The sequence below is a fragment of the Schistocerca piceifrons genome, chromosome 1 (assembly GCF_021461385.2).
Source record: "Schistocerca piceifrons isolate TAMUIC-IGC-003096 chromosome 1, iqSchPice1.1, whole genome shotgun sequence".
NCBI lineage: Eukaryota > Metazoa > Arthropoda > Insecta > Orthoptera > Acrididae > Schistocerca > Schistocerca piceifrons.
This window is the reverse complement of record NC_060138.1, coordinates 752,801,284-752,824,792: the sequence shown is the minus strand read 5'-3', so window position 1 is coordinate 752,824,792 and position 23,509 is coordinate 752,801,284. Positions and strand designations below refer to the sequence as shown.

Below are 23,509 nucleotides of genomic sequence, written 5' to 3'. Positions count from 1 at the left end.
AACGTGTTGGAGGGTAGGTTATGTTGAGAAATAATTGTTTAGAAAAAAAATTTGATATGGTGCACTATTTCCGAGCTAATTAGCATTGTAGTTAGCCAATCAGGCCATTGCACACACAAATTCACAGAGTAGATGATAGCGCACAAGACTACTCGCACATTGGCTCAGGATCGATCCTCGCTACCATCACAGTCTAATTTTTGTGTCGCTCTCTTGTTTGATTTTAGGACACTAAACAAAGAACACATTTGGTGGCACCAACTATAGCAGGCCACTTGAATTTGCGCACGTGATGGCCTGATTGGCGAACTTCAGTACTAATTAACTCTGAAATGGCACAATGTATCAAATTTTTTTCTTATCATTTATTTCTTAGCACAACTTACTCTGCAGCACCCTTAGAAGCTTGTCAGAGTGTTTCTGACCACCCTATATAAACAATGGAATGATTTTAGGTAGCCACTCACTGTCTAGTGCAAGGTTCAGTTTTCTGAATGTTGTGTGGGTGGCACTTCCTTCACACTCAGCACCCCATAATCAGATGTCATCTACATACCAGAAGATAAAAACTGCTTATGTTTTGCATGCTCTTTATTTGGACTTTTGTATGCCAGAAAACATGAATTCCATTCATCCAGTTTCTCTATTTACCTTTTGTTGACATGTTTGTTGTCGATAGATGTGGAGCATAGCGCATGTTTCAATTAGGTTGAAGGAAAAAATCTTGGTTGTCAGTTGCTGAAGCCAACAAATTTGTATGCTGAAACCTAGTTGTGTTGATAGTTCCATTTCAATCACAGTTCAGTGTCCTTCAGACTGTAGAATTTTTTTATTTGGTTTGACTGTTTCTGTATATTTGGCGATGTCATCAGGCTTGCTTTATGTATCTTATTTGAATCATGATGGATCTCATCATTGATGTGTGCACCTTCCATGCAATAATTCCTCTTCACCTTGGTTATGTCCATTCTACACTACAACTTTTTTAAATGAAAGCTTTATTCATGTTTTACTGTCTATAACATATACTTTTCGTTGTATGTACAAATGATACACGGTAGGGTGACACCTTTATTTCACAAAATTTGATTACATTGTTCTCTTAATATTTCTTCTGGGAAGGTCAATGCTCGTCTAGGGTAGTTGCCTCATTCACTGACATTATATAACCTCATCAGAGTAGGTATTTTCATATTGTTGTGGCGTCAACATTGTGATACCCTCATGTCAGTCCCCACTTACATGAAAAATAAGACGGACAACAATCTTTTCTGGAAAAATGTACAACAACACAGAATTTTTTGTGATATTTTGTGCTATAAAATATTGTCTGTCTGATAGTGAAGAGGTACAAATGTTTTCCTTCACCCACAGAAGAGTTGTGCAAAACACCACATATTCTCACACAGAGACAGAAGATCTTTTCATTATTTAACTCAAATTACATTCTGAAGATGTTTTTGAAACCAATGAAACAATGTATCAACTAATCCTAAACCTTAAAACCTGATGGGAACACCTACCAGACATGTAATTATCATTGCTCACTACCACCATTTTAAGGACAAGTTTCCTTGCACCACTTTCTCCTGCAAAACAGAACAAAAGTTCTCTACATACCAACTCTCACACTTTTTGTTTTAAAGCAGAGATGGTATCTTTTCCATCTACCTTCTGCAAATCACATTCAACGAAGTGGGGGTCCTCCTCTCTTGTGTTCATTTACTATTAGTTTAACGTATTCTCACTTAATATGTACATAAAAATTGACGTCCCCTCCTTTCCGTTACACACAAACTTTTTTATACTATCGCTAAGCATGAGTATACTCATGAGTATACTTTTTTCCATACTTTTGTATACTCCACACAATCCACTGTTATTTGGTCAACAAGCTGTATCACCCATTTACCTTTTACTCAACCCTCAGCATATTCTTGCATCCGAAGTGTTACATTATCAAACTGTTCTGTTGCCTTACCTATCTTCATATTTTCACACATATTACAAAAATAGATCCCTCTCTATAGATACTATTATATTTTAGGAGTAAAGGAGACTACTCACCAAATATGAGGGCTATCCACAAAGTACATTACGTTTTGGAATTAAAAATAAATAAAGTATTGGAATTTTTTTTTATTGTATACAGATGAAAGCCACACTTCAATACTACTTTTCTACATAGTTGCCATTTAAATTAAGGCACTTATCGTAGCGATGGACGAGCTTGGAAATTCCTTCGTCGTAAAATTTGGCCGCCTGCACCTTCAACCACGTGGTTACCTCTTTTGGCACTACAATAAACTCTCAAAGGTATTGCCAAACTCTGGACAACCTCAGAAGAGCAATACAAAACAAGCGCAGGGGAAAGTTGGGCTCAAAGATCTTGCTGATTCACGACAACGCCCGGGACACACGGCAAATGCCACTCGTGAAGTTCTCGAAACTTTTAAGTGGGAGTTGTTTCCTCGTCCGCCGTACAGTCCCGACCTGGCACCGAGCGACTTCCACTTATTCCCAGCAATGAAGAAGTGGTTGGCTATGCAGCGTTTTGATGACGACGCACAGCTTCAAGAAGGGGTAACCACATGGTTGAGGGTGCAGGCGGCAGAATTTTATGACGAAGGAATTTCCAAGCTCGTCCATCGCTATGATAAGTGCCTTAATTTAAATGGCAACTATGTAGAAAAGTAGTATTTAAGTGTGGCTTTCATATGTATACAATAAAAAAAATTCCAATACTTTATTTATTTTTAATTCCAAAACGTAATGTACTTTGTGGATATCCCTCGTAGAAGTGTTAAATCATGGAAAGAGACACAAAAAAGAATGGACCTTTGAAAGCTGGCAAGTTTTCATTCTTTCTTGTTTGTCTGTCATCAACTCAACACTTCTATTATTTAATGAGCCATCTAGTTTACCCCTAAAGTATTTACATTCAGTCAGAACTTTCCTTACCATATACACAGGGTACGGCAGCGTTCATAGTAGGATACTAAAACACACCATCAGGCAGTAACTATAATTTATTTATTACCTCCCATGTCAATTAATAGTTAAAGGTATGCCATTTGCTAATGTGTAAGTCATTGTCCATTGCGTGGATTACTTTTTGAATATGTTGTTGTTGTTATGGTCTTCAGTCCTGAGACTGGTTTGATTCAGCTCTCCATGCTACTCTATCCTGTGCAAGCTTCTTCATCTCCCAGTACCTACTGCAACCTAAATCCTTCTGAATCTGCTTAGTGTATTCATCTCTTGGTCTCCCTCTACGATTTTTACCCTCCACGCTGCCCTCCAATACTAAATTGGTGATCCCTTGATGCCATAGAACATGTTCTACCAACCAGTCCCTTCTTTTTGTCAAGTTGTGCCACAAACTCCTCTTCTCCCCAATTCTGTTCAATACCTCCTCATTAGTTATGTTATCTATCCACATAATCTTCAGCATTCTTCTGTAGCACCCCATTTCGAAACCTTCTATTCTCTTCTTGTCCATACTATTTATTGTCCATGTTTCACTTCCATACATGGCTACACTCCATACAAATACTTTCAGAAACAACTTCCTGATGCTTAAACCTATACTCATGACTCGTGTCAAATGATGCCCCCTCTGCACAACACATTCATCTAGGCGGCGTTGGAAGCTTTACATAATTTGGCGTAACATATTCCTGGGACATTGCCGATGGCAGTTCTGATATGATCCTTCAAATCACGAATGGTGGCCAGAATTTGCATGGATTTCTTGCGGCAGACATTTCCTGGTAGAGTAATTTCCCGTTTTGTGACATTTCGTGGCAGCCTCATTTACCTGACCTTTCATGTGCAGACTTTTTCCTTTGGGGCTACCTAAAGCAAGAAGTGTTCTGAACACGTTGTGCCACCATTCCTGAGTTGAAGGATCATATCAGAACTGTCATCCGCAATGTCCCAGGGAATACATTACGCCGAGTTACGGAAAGCCTCCAACACCGCCTAGATGAATGTGTTGTGCAGAGGGGGCATCATTTGACAGCTGTCATAGTCCAAAAGTAATCCACACAGTGGACAATGACTTACACATTAGTAAATGGCATACCTTCAACTAGTAATTGACATAAGACGTAATAAATAAATTACAGTTACTGCTTGACGGTGTGTTTTTAATATCCTACTATGGACGCTGCCACACCCTGTACTACTATGTTTTCTTTTCCTGTAATGGTATTGTTGGCAGGAAATTAATACTTTATTAGTTTGTTCAGTGTTAATAGTTGTTTAGCTTCTTCTCTCCTCACTGTTTTTTGTGATGCAGTTATAGTACATATACTATACAATTATGAATCTACTCAAGTTTTTTTTAATGTTTATTTTTATATACAGGCTATTTCTTGTTAGAGAAATTTATGTGTGGTGGAAATAAGTATTCATTATGAGACTTCATATCTTTATATAACTGTTTATTCCTAAATTCCAACTGCAAGAGTGTAAATTATTGATGTCAAACAACAGTACAGCCTCTTCCTTCTACATTTGTAGATTGCATATTCATGATATTAATCTTTATCTCCAGGAGGTATAATCCTTTTTGACTGAGGCAGTATTATACAATCACCTTACTCTTCCAGATTCAGGATCAATTTAAAAAAAAGCTTTAGGCTACAGAAAATCTATACCTTTGTACAGATCATTCTGTTTATGGAAAACTTTATAGCTCCTTTTCGTAAATTAGAACTGTGATGATGTGATGTCACTAACACATCACGTTCCTTGAACTCAGGATTTACATTCTTAAAATTATATCATTTCATCCTCTGATACGAAGCCCACACCTACTACAGTAGTACAAGTTTATATGCCAACTAGCTCTGCAGATGATGAAGAAATTGAAGAAATGTATGATGAAATAAAAGAAATTATTCAGATTGTGAAGGGAGACGAAAATTTAATAGTCATGGGTGACTGGAATTCGAGTGTAGGAAAAGGAAGAGAAGGAAACATAGTAGGTGAATATGGATTGGGGGACAGAAATGAAAGAGGAAGCCGCCTGGTAGAATTTTGCACAGAGCACAACATAATCATAACTAACACTTGGTTTAAGAATCATGAAAGAAGGTTGTATACATGGAAGAACCCTGGAGATACTAAAAGGTATATCAGATAGATAATATAATGGTAAGACAGAGATTTAGGAACCAGGTTTTAAATTGTAAGACATTTCCAGGGGCAGATGTGGACTCTGACCACAATCTATTGGTTATGACCTGTAGATTAAAACTGAAGAAACTGCAAAAAGGTGGGAATTTAAGGAGATGGGCCCTGGATAAACTAAAAGAACCAGAGGTTGTACACAGATTCAGGGAGAGCATAAGGGAGCAATTGACTGGAATGGGGGAAATAAATACAGTAGAAGAAGAATGGGTAGCTTTGAGGGATGAAGTAGTGAAGGCAGCAGAGGATCAAGTAGGTAAAAAGACGAGGGCTAGTAGAAATCCGTGGGTAACAGACGAAATATTGAATTTAATTGATGAAAGGAGAAAATATAAAAATGCAGTAAGTGAAACAGGCAAAAAGGAATACAAACGTCTCAAAAATGAGATCGACAGGAAGTGCAAAATGGCTAAGCAGCGATGGCTAGAGGACAAACGTAAGGATGTTGAGGCCTATCTCACTAGGGGCAAGATAGATACCGCCTACAGGAAAATTAAAGAGACCTTTGGAGATAAGAGAACGACTTGTATGAATATCAAGAGCTCAGATGGAAACCCAGTTCTAAGCAAAGAAAGGAAAGCAGAAAGGTGGAAGGAGTATATAGAGGGTCTATACAAGGAAGATGTACTTCAGGACAATATTATGGAAATGGAAGAGTATGTAGATGAAGATGAAATGGGAGATACGATACTGCGTGAAGAGTTTGACAGAGCACTGAAAGACCTGAGTCGAAACAAGGCCCCCGGAGTAGACAATATTCCATTGGAACTACTGACGGCCGTGGGAGAGCCAGTCCTGACAAAACTCTACCATCTGGTGAGCAAGATGTATGAAACAGGCGAAATACCCTCAGACTTCAAGAAGAATATAATAATTCCAATCCCAAAGAAAGCAGGTGTTGACAGATGTGAAAATTACCGAACTATCAGCTTAATAAGTCACAGCTGCAAAATACTAACACGAATTCTTTACAGACGAATGGAAAAACTAGTAGAAGCCAACCTCGGGGAAGATCAGTTTGGATTCCGTAGAAACACTGGAACACGTGAGGCAATACTGACCTTACGACTAATCTTAGAAGAAAGATTAAGGAAAGGCAAACCTACGTTTCTAGCATTTGTAGACTTAGAGAAAGCTTTTGACAATGTTGACTGGAATACTCTCTTTCAAATTCTGAAGGTGGCAGGGGTAAAATACAGGGAGCAAAAGGCTATTTATAATTTGTACAGAAACCAGATGGCAGTTATAAGAGTCGAGGGACATGAAAGGGAAGCAGTGGTTGGGAAGGGAGTAAGACAGGGTTGTAGCCTCTCCCCGATGTTGTTCAATCTGTATATTGAGCAAGCAGTAAAGGAAACAAAAGAAAAATTCGGAGTAGGTATTAAAATTCATGGAGAAGAAATAAAAACTTTGAGGTTCGCTGATGACATTGTAATTCTGTCAGAGACAGCAAAGGACTTGGAAGAGCAGTTGAATGGAATGGACAGTGTCTTGAAAGGAGGATATAAGATGAACATCAACAAAAGCAAAACAAGGATAATGGAATGTAGTCTAATTAAGTCGGGTGATGCTGAGGGAATTACATTAGGAAATGAGGCACTTAAAGTAGTAAAGGAGTTTTGCTATTTGGGGAGCAAAATAACTGATGATGGTCGAAGTAGAGAGGATATAAAATGTAGGCTGGCAATGGCAAGGAAAGCGCTTCTGAAGAAGAGAAATTTGTTAACATCCAGTATTGATTTAAGTGTCAGGAAGTCATTTCTGAAAGTATTCGTATGGAGTGTAGCCATGTATGGAAGTGAAACATGGATGATAAATAGTTTGGACAAGAAGAGAATAGAAGCTTTCGAAATGTGGTGCTACAGAAGAATGCAGAAGATTAGATGGGTAGATCACATAACTAATGAGGAAGTATTGAATAGGATTGGGGAGAAGAGAAGTTTGTGGCACAACTTGACCAGAAGAAGGGATCGGTTGGTAGGACATGTTCTGAGGCATCAAGGGATCACCAATTTAGTATTGGAGGGCAGCGTTGAGGGTAAAAATCGTAGGGGGAGACCAAGAGATGAATACACTAAGCAGATTCAGAAGGATGTAGGTTGCAGTAGGTACTGGGAGATGAAAAAGCTTGCACAGGATAGAGTAGCATGGAGAGCTGCATCAAACCAGTCTCAGGACTGAAGACCACAACAACAACAACATGGTGTGTCTTCATGTAAGGGTTGACTTGTATGCCAGTCTTCTGTTTGTTATTTTCTTTTGCCCTTCTAAATAATTTTTAATAATAGTTCTCATATGATGTATTTTCTAAGCTAATCCAGTACACAACAACTAAACATTGTACAAACATCATACATATTGCATTCTGAAGAGAAACTCGGAAAGTTTTTTCTTTTCTTTTCTTCTCCTCTCCTTTTTTTTCACACACACATCGTGGTAGATTCGGTACATACACCAGATCTTTAATGTGTCCTCACAGAAAAAAGTCACACGAAATGAGATCTGGTGATGGGGAAGGCCATTTCATAAAACAGCTGTCCCCTTCTGTAGCAGGGCCGATCCATCAATGCGGCAGCTCCCATGTTCAGGTACCCACAAACTTCACCATGAAAATGGGGCGGAGCCCCATCCTGCTGAAAGATGAACAGAGAGTCCAATTGCATTTGAGGCATCAGCCATTGCTGCAACATGTGCAAGTAGGAATGTCCAGTGACAGTGCTCTCAATGAAGAAGAATGGCCTGTACAGTTTTTTACATGACAAGGCACAAAAAATATTTGCCTTTGGGGAATCATGCTCAGCTTCAGTGCATTCGTGTGGATGCTTTGTACCCCAGATTCGACAGTCATTCCTGTTCACTTTCCCATTAGTGTGAAAAGTGGCTTCGTTGCTAAAAATTATGCGATCAACAATGCCATCCCCATCCTCATTCAGTTGTTGCAACAGTGAACAAAACTCAAAACGCTTGTCTTTGTCATCATCATTGAGCTTCTGAACTAGCTCCAATTTGAATGGTTTCATAGACAGCTTCTGTCGCAGGACTTTCCATTCTGTCATTGGAGCCATTCTGAGTTCACAGGATGCACAATGCTCCGATTTCTTTGGACTCCTTATGAATGTCTCTCATACACACTCCATATTCACTTTACTCGTACTGGGACGTCCACTTCTCTTTGCTGGGCACAAGCAAGTCATCGTAACAAATTTGTTGTGCCAGTGGTAAATGGCATTCCTTGTTGGTGCCTTCTGCTGCCCATATGATAGTGCTGGCCAGGGAAAACAGAGAGAGGCATATATGCCTCACTACGTCAAGTACTGGAATTAATGAAAGTCATTCTTAACTATCAGTTGTGTTTCCACTGGGCCCGCCAGCCAACCCCTCACCCTGTGACCCCTTCAGAGTTATTAGCAGGGAAATCTAACAAGAGAGGGAAGAAGTGAGATAGTACCCACCAGTGTAGGTAATTCCAGCCCCAAGGAGGTTAATTCATTTATGGTAATATTGTCTGCTACACTGGAGATTCTGGATGAGGAAGATTGCTGCCCAAAGATTATAGGCTATAAGAGGGCACATGATGCTGCCATGACTCCATTTTGTGTGTAGTTGAAGCATTTAAAGGACGCAGAAAAGACACAGATGAAGGACCTGTTGCTAGAGTTTCAGGCTCTGTCTTTTCTGCAAGGGCCATTGCCTGCTACGCCAGCCGCACAGCACAGGACTCCGGATTCCGATGGGGAACGAAGCACTAGTGTATTGGACACCATATGGAATACCACACTATAAGCAGTTTTGGAGGAACTTATAAATCAACAATTGGATGGTGGGATAATTGAGTAATAGCTCTTGGGGGGGGATTGTGATTGTGTGCTCAAGAAGTCTGTGGATGGTGCAGTTACCACCATTTCAACAGTTAGACTAAGATAGATGTGTACCCAGTTCTGAAGATCACAGAGACAACAGGTAACCTAGGGCAAAGTCAATACTTCTTGACAATGGACTTCAGGAATGGATACCATCATTTACAAGTTGTCCCAGAGGATAGACCAGAAATGGTGTATTCAGCACCCTGGAGACACCATCAGTATAGTAGGCTGCCTTTTGGGTTAAAGAATGCACTGGCAACACTCCAATGGTTACTGAACAGAGTGCTGAAAGAATTAAAACTGAATCAACTTCTAATATTATCATGACGACATAATTGTCTTTTCAAGGAATATGCAAGAACATAGGCAGTAATGGAGGGGAGTATTCAGGAGGTTACAAGCAGCTCATTTGACAGTAAATACTGAGGAATGTCACTCTGTGCTGGATGAAGTCAACCATTTTGGGCATGCAATTATAATCTGTTCATCATAAGAATAAGCCTGATATAAACATTACACCATGTATTCTCCCATGTATGCTTGAATCTCACTGGATTTCATTTCATGTGGAGCAGAAGCCAAACCATGTCCAGTAAATTTAAGTAGGATAATAAGGTTATGTTTTATACTGTGTTATACACACATAGACCGAGTGATAATGCCGGACAACAGCATTAGCGGAGCATTTAACTTGTATAGCACTGGCAGTCATCTGGTCCAACTAATCTGCAAATGATGTGAGCAGTTGCAGTTCAGATGTTAAGAGAGATGAGCAGAGAAACAATATAGCTTCGGATGTCATTTAGTTTTTAAAAAGATAATATAATAATATTCGCCAAAACTCCAGAACTATTCGCCAAAACTCCAGAACTACCGCACGCTTCTTAGACGACCAGACAGAAAGCATAAAATGCTCTCGTTCTCACCTAACATAGTATTCTAATTACAAACAAGAGTGATGAAATTTCCTAATTTAAACACAGGGTAATTTTTCTGAGGGAGCTATGTGTGATGCAAAAGCATACTGCAGGGATTTCACTGTATTGTTGAATATTGAAGTCACTGAAGGTATTAATTGTAGTCAGTCATGTGCTAATCTCTTAGCTCCTTCCTCATCCAAATCCAAGAAATACATTTCAGTTCTGGAACTGTCATCTGCTGCACTGATAACGAGTTGACCAACAACAGATTCCACAAAGCCACCCAGGCATCGTCAATGACATGTGAAAAAGCTGTGTGCATTAGTTCCAGTATGTGTGGCAGCTTAATAATCTTGTTATTTCTTGCGATAAATCCCTTAACTTGGCTCCAGATCAGTTCTGTTGGGTTCATATTGTAATGGTACAGTGGCAAATGTAAAAATGGAGCATTTGTATGGTTTGATTGATTCTGTGAAAATGATTGTTTTTCATGTTTCTATGACACCCATCACTCTGGTGTGTGTTAGAATACATCTGTGGTTTAAAACAATGGACATACTCCAAATAAAGAGTATTTGGTTTTTCATTTTTGTCTTAAAAGTTGCCATGCTTTCTTAATTTAAGCAACCTTTATCCCCATCTTTCATAACATATCAATAATTAAAAATTTATATTTGAAATGAAAACAGGGATTTTGCGTTCAATATATAATTAGAAACTAGATGATGTTCTTTTTAAAGGTGATGAATTTTACAATTATGAGATGTAAGTATTAAAAATCGAATGAAAAAATAAAGATGACCAAAGCAAAAAAAGACTTGAACCAGTGATCCATGAATTGCTCTAGATTATGAATCTACTACGCTACCAATTCTGCTATTCAGGGTGTACATAAAGTCCGGGAACGCTTTCAATTATTGATTGCGCAAGAACTAAACATTGTACAGATGTCAAACGTATTGCATTTTGAAAACGAACTCTGAAAATTCTTTTTTACAAACATTCGATATGCGAACCATGAGTCAACCGGCAGATGTCAATACGGTAATCAAATTCTTGCCGTACCTGTCCCAGCATGGCATCGTCGACTGTGGCAGTCACTTCCCGTACTCTTTCCTGGAGCTCTACTACATCACACGTCGCATGGTAGAGGTGGTACATACACCAGATCTTTAATGTGTCCTCACAGATAAGTCACATGGGGTGAAATATCTGGTAATTGGGGTGGTCATTTCATGAACTCCAACACACAGAAAGCTCACTCTGCAACTGAACTCACCATGGTTGTGACTAGCGCTATCAGCAAATTACTGAGCTATGCTGTGGCGATATACATGAAAAAAAAAAAAAAAAAAAAAAAAACCTTTCAGGGCTTCTCTTCAAAATGACATATGTATGATATCTGTGCAATGTTTCGGTCTTGTGCAATAAATAATTGAAAGTGTTCCTGGACTTTATTTACACCCTGTATATTCAGTGCACATTTGTTGGTTGGTCGGTTTGTGGGGGTTGAAGGGACCAGACTACAAAGGCCATTGGTCCAGTGCACATATGTATCTCAACTGTATCAAATAAAGTCCCTTGAAAAACTTCAAAGCCGATATTTTTTCCCCCCCTGCAAATTTCTGAAAATGTTACTAACAACCTATTTCTCGGAACTTCTTAACCGTATTCCATATGTTTGTTTCACTATGGAGCAGGAAGTAGCCTAAAGTATTTTCATACTGCGTAATAACAGCATGACAATCAGAGCACAACAGTACAGAGACTGAGACTGTAACATGATTTTTACAATAAACACTATGTAGCTAATGCGTGATTAAGGAAAACGTAGATGCCTGTTAATACATTAGAGTATCTTGAAGTTTCATTCACTGTAACTAAATAATAAGATATCTGTCTAATACACATTGAGGACCTACTTCCAAGAGCATTAAGAACACCAGTGTACGTGTGCTACAGCATCTGACCAATCATCAGGTTTGTGTGTGTTGACATCAGGTTTATTCTTATGATGAACAGTGTATAGTAAGGATGGTGTAAGAACTGATCCTAGGTTAGTACAAGCAGTGTAAGATTTTCCAGTACCATGAGCAACCAAGGAGTTACAATCAATATGAGTCTCATGAATTATTATTGGAAGTCCATAAAGGGATTTGCATATATTGCAAGGTCGCTCACACAGTTATTGAAAGGGGTATTAAGTTTGTGTGGTTGGAGGGATGTTAGGGAGTGTTCACGAAATTAAAAAGGGTATTAATATCAAGTCTGCTGTTGGTGTTTCCAGACTTTCAGAAGTAGTTTATATTTTCATGTGATACATTGAAACATGCTCTTGGATGCATGTTAAGGCTAGAGGTCAGTGGTCAAGAAAACTGTAATGCCTTTGCATCAAGACAGTTAAACACAGTGGAGAGGAATTATTCTACAATGGAAAGGGAAGTGCTTAGCTTGGTGTACAAGGCAACCTACTTACAGTAATACCTCTATGGAAGGAAATTCAAGATAGTAACAGAGCATGCTGCTTTGAAGTGGTTACTGTTTTGAAGGACCCATGAGGTATTAAAACTCAGTGAATTTGAATAGGAAGTAATGCAAAAGCCAGGCATGTAGCACAGAAATGAGGATAGGTTAAGCAGAAAAATAGCTGTAGTACAAGTTCTGTGTCAGGCCCCTGAGGAACAGTTGGCTGCAAAGTGAGCCGACAAAGAGTGTAGACAATATGGCAACCAACAGTGGTTTAGCGTGCATGACAGATTATTATGTAGAGAAACAAAATTAGGACCACAAGTGGTGGTGCCAGCCAAGTTGAAGCAAGAAGTACTACATGAAATGTGTGATCACATTTTATCAGTCCATAGGGGTTGCAGGTCAATGAATTGGAGAATGGCGGAATAGTATTAGTAGAAGGGAAGAAAGAATTGTGTCAACCAGTCCCTCAGGAATGGTGTGGATTGTGCACAGTGGACAGACTTTAATCAGAAGTAGGTACTATTACAGAGACTGTCGGAACCAATAGGACACTTTAATTTCATTGGGGTGGACGTGTGAGACCCTTTCTGCTGAACATCAGCAGACAATTCTTTTGCGCTGATTATAATGTTGCATCGTGAAGGTGCCCACACTGCGCTGGATCAACAGGCAGTCACAGTTGCGCAGGCATTGGTTATAGGTTGATGTTGAAGTTTAGGGTGCTTGAGACAATTATTACAGTCCAACGGATGAACCTCATGTCAGACCTGAAGGAGGGTTTTGCCAGTTTTTAAAAGTAAAGAAGTTGAAGACTAATCTGCTTCATCCACAAGCTAACAGAAGAATGGAATAAGTTCATCAGACAGTTGGGAAGTTGTTTAATTATTATGTGAATGGAACAATTCAGATTGGTATACTATCTACCCTTCATAGTAAGTGCATACAACTCCAAAGAACACATTAGCACAGGGTTGTTGCCATTTGAGGTGGTGAATTGGAAAAACATGTCATTGCTGCTTGACATTATTAGTCAGAAAGGAGATAGGGAAGGGGAGAGTTTGCAGGGATGGTATGGGAAGTGCGGAGAAAGGTCCAGTGTGCAGATGATAAGACATTGGAAAAGCAGGAAGAGACAGTGAAGGGAGGTCTAAATACCTCATGCTCCTTATGCATTGAGGCTAAGGAAGTAATTGATATATATTGCGAGTTTGAGTTTTCTGTGTACTGTGCTTTTGTGTATAGTTTAGAGCATTAACATAAGTTATATGTTTGTATTATGGGAGGATTTATCATTAATGTGTTAAGACATGCTGTTCAGAGACAGCAGGCTTCTGAGAGGGGAGAGGAAGGGAGGAGATACTGATCCTTGTCCTCAGGTTGCCGTATGGGAGAAAGACTGAAATATAAGAATGTTAGGTTTGGCAGTGCTGTACCTCTTCGCTGGTGGCAGAGCGGGTGAGATGCAGGCTTGTTACTTGAATGAAGGAGTTAAGTTTTCCAGGCAACCAGACATGGTGTCATCCAGTTGCAAATGGTCATTAAGTTTAGTGTTTAATTTGTGGGAGTTGCAGAATGAAATTAGGTGGAGGAGATTGGTTTCAGGGATACAAGAGTTAGCAACTAGTAACGAGAGGCTGTGAGAGGTCTTAAAGAAGCACAGAAATTTGCTCAGGGCATATGCAGGATTAAAAGAGAAGATGCAGGAGGTAATTGAAATGGTACCACAAAGTCCAGGAGAGTGGAAAGGGGATGGATAACTGCTGTTTGAAAGTGGCATGTTAAACAACAAATGCGTGCTTTTACAGCTTACTAAAGAAATCATGGATTCTGCCAGTGCTTCAGCTAGCATTCTAAACTGGGATTTAGAAGTAGTGCAAACACAAATGCAAGTACTAGGTGCAAGAATAATGATGACAAGGCTATTGCAATCACTAGACGATAGTATCTGGGACTCAAGAGTGATCACGAATTTGCAGGAAGCCGTCCATCAGATGCTACATGGGCAGTTAAGTCTGGTCTTGCTGTCACCTGAGCAGTATCTGAAAGAGTTGAGGAAGGCTCTAGGAAAATTACCATTGGAATTGCAGTTAGTAGCAAAGCCTAGCAGCCAGAACTTCTACTACCATGGTGCTACAGTGAGTGTAACAAAGGACGTGAGGTTGTATGTATCAGTATGGATTCTGGTATCAAGCAAGCATGCAGTATTTAGATGTTACACAGTGCACTCTTAGCTGGCAGAGTTAGCAGAAGTTGGGAAATATGTGCAAGTGAGAGAGGAAGGGGTGCTACTATTGGCAGAAGACTGGATCGACATGTGATAATGACCAAAGGTGAGTGCAAACAGTGTCAGAGTGGGATAGTCACCATGAGCCCAACTCGTGAAATTGCAACAGATGGGAACACTTGCATCATACAATTCTTCAAGGGTAAAACAGAGAGACATCCTCATCTAAAAGAGGTGATAGAACCAGAACCTTATTTTCAAAGAAGAGGATTACAATGAATATATTCAGTGTACAGTGACATAATGGTGGCTGCCAGTTGCTATGAGCAAGGGTAATTCATGATGGCAACATGGTTAGAATTGCAAGGTAGTGGAGTGTTAATAAATGGGACTCTGTGTGGTATTATGAGACTAATATTTCATTTACCAGCGGCTATGGCAGGATTTCCTCTGTGGATTGTGACACAGCCACAGCTGTATTGGCGAGATGAATCTCTAAAGATGTTGTCCAAACATAACCTTACCTTCCTTAACTGCACCTGGGAACTGAGACTGGACTATTAATTAAGTCACGTGATAGTTGCACAGGAGGGGTAGATCATTGTGGAGCTGCTGTTGCAGCATGTGGAACACTATTAGGATGGTAACGTCAGGTAACCATAACCTTGAATTTCAATTTCTGGTGCCCAGCCCTCCTCTTATGTATTTGAGACAATGAACAGTGTTAAAACCAGATCCAGGGGTAATTCAAGTTCCCATAGACTGGATCACCAGAGCAAGAGATGAAAGATAGATTTACGAAGTTGCAGATTAATATAGCAATTGCATAGTAGTTTAGAGTAGTCGCTATAGTATTATGTACTTGATTTACGGATTAAGGTCAAACGTAATGACAGTAGGAGGAGGAAGGAGGAGATTAGTGTTTAACATTCCATTGGAGGAGATTAGTGTTTAACATTCCATTGACAGTGGGTCATTTGAGACAGAGCGCGATCTTGGATTTGGGAAGGACGGAAAAAGAAATTGGTCATGCCCTTTCAAAGGAACTGTCATGGCATTTGTCTTGAGCGATTAAACGAAATCACAAAAACTATAAATCTGGATAGCCAGACGCATTTGAAGCATTGTCACCCAGAGTGTGAGTCCATTGTGTTAACCGTTGCACTACCTCACTCAGTGGTAATCACAGTAGAGAACCAGGTCGGAGCAAGACCTGAGGGCACAGGTCTTCTCCGTAGAGGGTGGTGGAGGGGGGGGGGGGGGGGGCAGTGTAGTGCCGTTATCCAGTCTTGGAGAAAAAGTTGTGTCTTTAGCAAAAGTAAGAAGAAGTTGTGAAAAAGCTGCCATAGAGCATTGTGTTAGCAGCTGCGAGCCAGTTGTCACATTTGTGGCAATGTGACTCACAATAACAGATAAGCAGAGGATTGCAAGGCAAGGATAGTTGGGCGCAGCTGTAAAATGCACCGCACATCAGAAATCATGTAGTAAGTGGGACGATGTCACCACACCAGGACAAGTCTTGTTGTTATGGACATCGTGATTACCGTATATGCCAGGTTTTAGTGTAAGAAATGTGCACCAGAGGCACAGAAATAAGATTTTCAGGCAAGGGATCACGTCTTGTTGCTGGAAATCAGATGCACCACCACAGTGCCAGAGCTACACTGGACAGCAAAACAACTGGGTATTTCCAGCAACAGTCATGGGTTCGAGACTGGGCTGTGCTTGCTGCCAGCACTAAGTTCTTCATGGGATTTGATACCACAGCCCTGCTGAACTATCATTTGTGCCTGGTGCCATGCTGAGTTCATAGTGGGACTTGGTGCCACAGCCCCAGTCACCATGTGACTCCTGCTAGAGGGCAGTGAGTTGTACCCCACAAACTGCCATCTTCATGCAACACTGAGATGATACGAGTGTAGCAAGGGGCCACCGAGGCTCCACAATGCTGAGAGGAAAACAGCATGCCACTGATGTCAACGGCTGTTGCCACTGAAAGCTGCTGACCTACCACAAGCTGCTGGCTTAGCAACCAAGGCGGAGGAAGTTGCTGCCTGTATGATAGCGCCAGCCAGGGGCAACAGAGATAGGCACATTTGCTTTGCTATGTCATTTATTGGAGTTAATAAAAGTCGTTCTTAACTGTCATCAGTGTTTCCACTGACACCACCACTCACCCTACAGCCCATTCAGTATGTTCTACTACATTTGACTGTATATGATACCTTGAGGTTTTGATAAGTCTTACTATTTTTGTTAATAAAGTCCTTAAAATTATGACTAGTAAACTGCAGGTCTTATTGGTTAGTAGTCAGCATGGCTTTCCCTCATCTTGAAAATATTCTTTGCACTAGATTATCACAGTTGCTTGTTTCGTAGGATTTAACTTAATATGGTTTGACCAACAGTCCATGACTACAAAAACATAAATACTCTTAAAGTTGGCAGTTAAGAGTATAACAATAAAAGATACAAAATCCAATTTCACAATGTGAGAATTTGTATTTCTGTGCTATATAGCAGGAATTCAAGGAATGCAACCAGACCCTGAGCATATACCAGCTACTGAGGATTATCCGAACCTGGGAGCATTAAATGCCTGCATTTCTACACTTATCTGGATTTTACAAGATATTAAATAAAGATCAAGTAATGAATTATCCACGGTTATAAAGCCTGTTAAGGAAAACATTCATCCGCATCTGCATCTACAGCTACGTGCGTACTCAGCAATCCGCCATTGGTGCATGGTGGCGGGTACCTACTACCATTACTAGTTATTTCCTTTCCTATTTTACTCGCAAATACAGCAATAAAAAATGACTGTCTATATCCCTCCATACAAGCTTTAATTTCTCTTATTTTATCTTTGTGATTCATATACAGTGTGTGCATTGACAACAGTAGAATGATTCTGCAGTCGGTTTCAAATGACAGTCCTCTAAATTTTCTCAATAGTGTTCCATGGAAATAAGGTTGTCTTCCCTCCAGGGATTTGCACTTTGAGTTCATGAAGCATCACCATAATGTTTGTGTGTTGATCGAATCAATCAGTAACAAATCTACCAGACCACTTCTGAATTGCTTTGATGTCTCTCTTTAATCCGACATGGTGGAGGTCCCAAACACTCAAGCAGTACTCAAGAATGGGTCACACTAGTGTTCTGTATCTTGTCTTCTTTACAGATGAAAGACACTGTCATAAAATACCCCCAATAAACCGAAGTCGACCATTCGCCTTCCCTTCTACTATCCATATAAGCTTGTTCCATTTTATATTGCTTTGCAACTTTACACCTAGATATTTAATCATTATGACTGCCAAACAGATTACTATGTATGCTGTATTGGAACATTACAGGAGTGTTTTTCCTACATACCTGCATTAACTCACATTTTTCTACAGTTAGAACTAGCTGCCAAATACACCAACTAGAAATTTGTCTGGTAAGTCTCCCCTGGCTCGGGGTTCTGGGTGACTTTTTCTAAAATATACCCCTTTCCCTAAACCTCTCCATTCCTTGTCCTTCACCTCTCTTCCTTCTCCTTCAACTCTTCTGCCAGGAGGAGGAGCCTCTGGCTCTGAAAGTTTTATGCTTGGTGAGTACATTTTTTATCTATCCATTTACATTATATCATCATCATCATCATCATATCATCATCATCATCATCATCATCATCATTTAAGACTGATTATGCCTTTCAGTGTTCAGTCTGGAGCATAGTCCCCCTTATAAAATTCCTCCATGATCCCCTATTCAGTGCTAACATTGATGCCTCTTCTGATGTTAAGCCTATTACTTCAAAATCATTCTTAACTGAATCCAGGTATCTACTCCTTGGTCTACCCCGACTCCTCCTACCCTCTACTGCTGAACCCATGAGTCTCTTGGGTAACCTTGCTTCTCCCATGCGTGTAACATGACCCCACCATCTAAGCCTGTTCGCCCTGACTGTTACATCTATAGAGTTCATTCCCAGTTTTTCTTTGATTTCCTCATTGTGGACACCCTCCTGCCATTGTTCCCATCTACTAGTACCTGCAATCATCCTAGCTACTTTCATATCCGTAACCTCAGCCTTATTGATAAGGTAACCTGAATCCACCCAGCTTTCACTCCCATACAACAAAGTTGGTCGAAAGATTGAACGGTGCACAGATAACTTAGTCTTGGTACTGACTTCCTTCTTGGAGAAGAGAGTAGATCGTAGCTGAGCGCTCACTTCATTAGCTTTGCTACACCTCGCTTCCAGTTCTTTCACTATGTTGCCATCCTGTGAGAATATGCATCCTAAGTACTTGAAACCGTCCACCTGTTCTAACTTTGTTCCTCCTATTTGGCACTCAATCTGTTTATCTCTTTTTCCCACTGCCATTACTTTCGTTTTGGAGATGTTAATCTTCATACCATAGTCCTTACATTTCTGATCTAGCTCTGAAATATTACTTTGCAAACTTTCAATCAAATCTGCCATCACAACTAAGTCATCTTCATATGCGAGACTGCTTATTTTGCGTTCGCATATCTTAATCTCACCCAGCCAGTCTATTGTTTTCAACATATGATCCATAAATAATATGAACAACAGTGGAGACAGGTTGCAGCCCTGTCTTACCCCTGAAACTACTCTGAACCATGAACTCAATTTACCATCAACTCTAACTGCTGCCTGACTATCTATGTAAAGACCTTTAATTGCTTGCAAAAGTTTGCCTCCTATTCCATAATCTCGTAGAACAGACAATAACTTCCTCCTAGGAACCCGGTCATATGCCTTTTCTAGATCTATAAAGCATAGGTACAATTCCCTGTTCCACTCATAACACTTCTCCATTATTTGCTGTAAGCTAAAGATCTGGTCCTGACAACCTCTAACAGGCCTAAACCCACACTGATTTTCATCCAATTGGTCCTCAACTAATACTCGCACTTTCCTTTCAACAATACCTGAGAAGATTTTACCCACAAAGCTGATTAAAGGGATACCTCTGTAGTTGTTACAATCTTTTCTGTTTCCATGTTTAAAGATTGGTGTGATTACTGCTTTCGTCCAGTCTGATGGAACCTGTCCCAAATCCCACGCCATTTCATTTATCCTGTGTAGCCATTTGAGACCTGACATTCCACTGTATTTGATGAGTTCCAACTTAATTTCATCCACCCCAGCCGCTTTATTGCACTGCATTATATTGACCATTTTCTCCACTTCCTCAAATGTGATCCTATTTCCATCATCATTCCTATCCCATTGTACATCGAAATCTGAAACATTACTGATCGTATTTTCACCTACATTGAGCAACTCTTCAAAATATTCCCTCCATCTGTCCAAGGCATCAACAGGATTCACCAGCAGTTTTCCTGACCTGTCCATAATACTTGTCATTTCCTTCTTACCTCCCTTTCGAAGACTGCTAATTACACTCCAGCAGCTTGACCCAAAGTCTCCAACCTGTTTCCAAAGTCTTCCCAAGATTTCTTCTTGGATGCTGCAATTATCTGTTTGGCTTTGTTTCTTTCTTCAACATACCTTTCTCTGTCTACCTGAGTTCTAGTCTGTAGCCATTTTTGATATGCCTTCTTTTTTCTTTTACATGCTGCCTTGACTGTGTCATTCCACCAAGCTGTTTGCTTCATCCTACCTTTACACACTACTGTTCCAAGACATTCTTTAGCCACTTCTAGTACTGTGTCCCTGTACCTTGTCCATTCCTTTTCCAGTGACTGTAATTGACTACATTCAACTAACTGGTACCTTTGTGAGATCACTGTTATGTACTTGTACCTGATTTCCTTATCCTGAAGTTTCTCCACTCTTATCTTCCTACATATGGACATGACTTGCTGCACTTTCGGCCTCACAATACCAATTTCACTGCAGATTAAATAGTGATCAGTGTCATCAAAGAATCCCCTGAATACGTGTGTGTCTCTCACAGCCTTCCTGAATTCCTGACCTGTTATTATATAGTCAATGACAGATCTGGTTCCCCTGCCTTCCCAAGTATACCGGTGAATGTTCTTATGTTTAAAAAATGAGTTTGTGATTACTAAGCCCATACTGGCGCAGAAATCCAAGAGTTGTTTCCCGTTCCTGTTGGCCTCCATATCCTCTCCAAATTTTCCCATAACCTTTTCATACCCTTCTGTTCGATTTCCAATCCTGGCATTAAAATCACCCATGAGCAGAATACTGCCCTTGTCCTTTACTCTAACAACTATGTCACTGAGTGCGTCATAAAAACTATCCATCTTATCTTGGTCTGTCCCTTCACAATGGGAATATACTGACACAGTCCTAATTTTCTTGTTAGACACTGTCAAATCTATCCACATCAGTTGTTCGTTTATGTATCTTACTGCAACCACACTGGATTCCATTTCTTTCCTGATGTAAAGCCCTACACCCCATTGTGCTATCCCTGCTTTGACTCCTGACAAGTAAACCTTGTATTCTCCCACTTCCTCTTCTTTCTCACCCCTTACCTGAATGTCACTAACAGCTAAAACGTCCAACCCCATCTTACTTGCAGCCTCTGCCAACTCTACCTTCTTCCCAGAGTAGCCCCCATTGATATTAATAGCTCCCCATTTCGTTACCATTCATTTACCGAGTCGTATCTTAGTAGTCCCTGGTCTGTCAATTGGAGGTGGGGCTCCGTCACCTCCAAAGGTTCGAGGCATTTTGCTCTGATTGTTGCCAGCATCATATTTAAAGTACCAGGGAAGCAGGTTGCTAGCCTTACTTGCCCCGGGTCCCATTGGGATTTACCCCTAACTTTTGAGGGACTAACTGGTGGTTTTGGTAGTCTTTGCCATCTGAGCACAAAGGTGACCACGACTCAGAATATGTTCGAGATGCCCAGCCTTATTCTAAAGTAACTAGTATCCTGACTGTCAGGACCACTAACTTGGCCACTCATACGTTGCCCGTGGTTCATGAACTAGGACATGACAACAGGAATCCACACCATGAACCACCATTATATTATCAACTAGATATTTTGTCTAAGTCATCTTGTATCCTCCTACAGTCATTCAATGATAACACTTTCCCATAGACCACAGTGTCATCAGCAAACAGTCACAGACTGCAGTTCAACATGTCAGATCATTAATGTATACAGAGAAAAACATGGTCCTGTCATACTTCCTGGGTTACTCCTGGCAATACCCTTGTCTCTGAAGAACACTCAGCATCGATGACGACATACTAGGTTTTGTTGCTTAAGAAGTTTTGAGCCATTCATATATCTGGGAACATTTCCTGTATGCTCATACTTTCATTAACAGTCTGCTGTATGGCACCATGTGAAACGCTTCCCAGAAATCTAGGAAGATGGAATCTGCCTGTTGTCCTTCATCCATGGTTTGCAGTGTATCATGTGAGAAAAGGGCAAACTGAGTTTCACATGAGCAGTGCTATTACATTTGAACTGATGGTATGTTCAAGAATTGTTCAGCAAACCTATGTTAAGGATATTGGTTTGTAATTTTGCAATTTATTCTTTTACCTGTTATTCCATGGAACTTCCACTACTCCAATTAAACTTGGAAAATAGGCACAGAGTGACATCATTAAAACACTAAATTACAGTCATCTAATATGTCACCAAACTCTCCATAGAAAAGATAATACCACTAAGTTCTGGAGCAAGAACAGTTTACAAGCAGTAAGCCATTACAGAAAGACAAAATACATGGTGCTTCAACTCCACTTAAATTCAAAAGCAACACCACACAGGTTCCCTAAAACTTATTTTCACACTTATAAGTTAGCCCACATCTCACAGTGATAACCCTATAGTACTAAAAGGACATATGTGACTCCAAAACGAGCACAGCTCAGAATTATTCAAACACAGATTTTAATGTGAACCTTTCATGTACTCCCAATCATTGTATATCCTCACATCTGTATATTATAATTTTCTGAAGAGGCCCCCACACACTCTAATTTGAAAATTTTTACTGAAAACCAGTAATAGCACTACTAAAATGTGAAACGAACAATAGCATAATTAAAAACCAAAACTAAAATCTAACTCATTCACTAATAAATTTAAAAGGTAATTAAGGATCATAAAGATACAAAACAAACATTTACATAACTTGCAAACATCAGCGAAAAGCCTCATGCAGTTGCATTTTCTGTCACCAGTGTGGTACATTTCCACTCATCTAACCACTGTTACTTGTTTGCCCTTTCAGTTTACTGTCCACACATAACAAGTAGTTACCATACCTAAGGTTCATCTCAAATAGATACTATACGATATAGCTCCTGTTGCCCAGCCCAATACAGAAACATTCATGATGTCTGATAACACAGCTAACACTTCACAGAGGGTGAAAATGATTTGATATCAAAAATCCACTATGACCTAGTTCCTGTATCACCATACTGTGATCTGTATACTCATACCACAGCATACACATTACCCCAATAGGCTAACAACCACCAATAATGTCTGTTCTGTTATGAGAGTTCTGTACAGTGTAGAGGGCCACAAGGCAGAGACCAACTATACTGTCCATGAGTTTGTGGCAAAACACACTGACAACAAGCAATGAATGATGTCAGTTCAAAGCAGCAGATTTCCTTCCATACAGAATTACTCAGAAGTCCTACCAATAGCTTGGCTTATCCACACGACAAAAAAGGAAAGCTGCTCCCATCTACCACGTCCCATGAAAAGAATCATTCCATCATGTCCATGCTATATGGGCCTCATCCCTCTCTGAAGGCAGTGACTCAATGGCTCCACAGTCTTAACACCAGTAATCACTCTAAGTTTCAACATCGATCACAGGATAATGAGTAGCATA

The 23,509-nt window shown here is 40.1% G+C and overlaps 1 protein-coding gene across 2 annotated transcripts in view; it reads left to right on the top strand.

Annotated features, from left to right (window-relative positions):
* LOC124712003 (differentially expressed in FDCP 8 homolog A) overlaps positions 1-23,509 on the top strand; it is a 94,061-nt gene that overhangs the window by 56,129 nt on the left and 14,423 nt on the right. The gene's annotated exons all lie outside the window — the stretch shown is intronic.